The following is a 2,410-nucleotide window of genomic DNA, read 5'->3' on the forward strand; positions in this document are numbered from 1 at the left end:
ATTTACGGCGCTTGCCTTAGGCTTCGTACCAAATGGCTGAAACTAATACAATTTAGTTCCTTCTCTCTCCCTCATCAATTACTTGAAAGATTTTTTAGTTCTGCAGTAGACTTAATTGAGTGACGCCTATGTGTCAGTCCTTATGTTTTCCTAATCTCTCATTTAGCGATTTATCTTCAATGGTGTTTCAAGATTTTTTGGTTTCCGCATCACGTTCATGATGAGTGTGGTAAATCAGCGGTGTGAATAGCGTCGGTAGCTTAACATTTATTTTAGAGTATGTGTTGTTTTTGAAGGGAAAAGTTTCTTCGTCTATTGTTCCCAGAGAAGAATGGTAAGTTATTATATTCGGTCCTGCTTGAATTAGTGTCGTTCTTGTAATATCATTCAGTTCTGAATGCTGACGAGGAGCGAGGTGATGTCGTAAGGGGAAGCCAATCGTATGAATTCTAATTACGTGATGGAGCCGTTTGTCGCTGGGGACAGCGACTTTTCGGGGGGAGATATGGTACTCGAGATCAAAGTCCAGGTGCCTCTGTTTTTCATTGTTCTGAGATTGATCATGAACAGGAAGCACGCTCCATTTGGGACAGTACGGATTCCGTTGAGCAACACCATAGGGAACCAATTGAAGCCAGTGTAACAATCCAGAACCCGTTACAGACAGCAGGTCAGTCAATCGGTGTCAACATAATAGCCTGGGAGAACCCAGAGTTGCATACCGTGTTACTAGTATGGCATATGAACTGCTGCTGCATTATATTTTGGCTTTCCTTAGAGAGGTGGAAAGAAAACGACAGGAAGCAGATAAAAAAAATGGGAGATGGCTGAAAAGGCACGAGATGAAAATTTCAAGGAACTTACGAAGCGAATTTCCACAGCAATTGGTGAACTCGCTGAAAATATGTTGACAATAGCAAAAACGTGTGCAGAAGCCAAAAACTGCAACTAGTACAAAAAGAGACGTGCGTTTAGCTAAACTGGAAGTGGCAAGATGCAAGAAGATAGCGATCTGCTACTGGGAGAGGTAACCACACGAATCAAACAGCAAATCGGAACACAAATATCTTAACCGATCGACTATTAGATGGCAAGATCGTGGTCAGGCGTATCTCGAATAAAGTCATAAAAATAGATGATCTACTGGCTCATATTGAGCAAGTATTCAAAACAGACACTGTAAGGGAAGATGTACAGAAACCTCTAAGGTTACATAGGTCAACGTCGGTTCAGTTTTTACCGACGGGTTCCAGTTTAAGCGGCGGCCTACAAAATTCGAACAGAGATTCGATCAGAATGCACTCGGAGATGCATTCCAGACGGAAGCAAGAAGCAACACCGGATATCCTTAGCACTAGCTCAGGTGGGTACGGTGGTCGCTGTAGACATGATTTAGCACATTATGTTAAAGCCGTTCAGATATCGGAGTACATGAGATGTTCAAGTACGAAAGGAACAGCCGCATTTGATTACAAGCACTTCCTGTCTATTCTGAAATATTAGAACTTGTAAGCGATAGAAAATACTTTGCATCACAAGATTTGGCTGGGACTATTTAGAAGTCACTCCCCTCTTCATTGACACCGAATGCAAAAGAAGAATTTGTTTGTACTCATAGGGAAGCTGTCGATGCAGAAAATATGAGAGAACCCGTAGCACGATACCGTTCCTAGACGATTTTGGAGACACATTTATCGCCAGATACTGATCATGAGAAGTGCAAGACTGCATTAAGCAAGAAATAATGATGCGACCAGAATCGTCCGGATTCAAAAGCCCTCTCAAAATATTCAACGCATTGCTTAGAAATACCAGTTCTTAGATTCCCCACGTAATATCGTCTGAGATGATTTTTTTTTTTTAATCAGTAAACTCCGCACTCTCTATCAGGAAGCATTAGATGGAAGATGTGATGACAACATTAAGGCGTTTAAATTTTTGCTGTCGGAAATGGAATTTGTGTCTGACAAATAAAATTCAGGTTAAGGAAGAAGGGCAAACGAAGTAACTATTTAGTAACCACGCAAGAATAATGAAAGGAGCAATGAACTAAACAAGCCACAAGGTGTGCGACAGGAAAGAGTAGCACGGCAGGACAGTAGCATTACGGGGACCAGGGCAACGTCGCTGAGAATATCCATAGGTTTGATAGAAGCTGGCGTGGACAAGGACATAGGCAGAAGGGAGACAACAGATGGGGCTGACAGAACCACAATAATAACAACAGCGACAGAATCGAAATTAGGGTTTCCAACACGCTGGAAGTTGCGCGTTAATTCTTGTTTGCAAAGTTGATCAATGATTCTGCTGGTGTGCATGCACTGAGTCTGAGATATTATTATCGCGAGTAGTAGCGAGCGAACAGTTGTTGAAAGGAGTCGGGAGTGTTTGGACGCAGCCAGCAGTGGAG

This window comes from Schistocerca americana, chromosome 4 (assembly GCF_021461395.2).
Source record: "Schistocerca americana isolate TAMUIC-IGC-003095 chromosome 4, iqSchAmer2.1, whole genome shotgun sequence".
Taxonomy (NCBI): domain Eukaryota; kingdom Metazoa; phylum Arthropoda; class Insecta; order Orthoptera; family Acrididae; genus Schistocerca; species Schistocerca americana.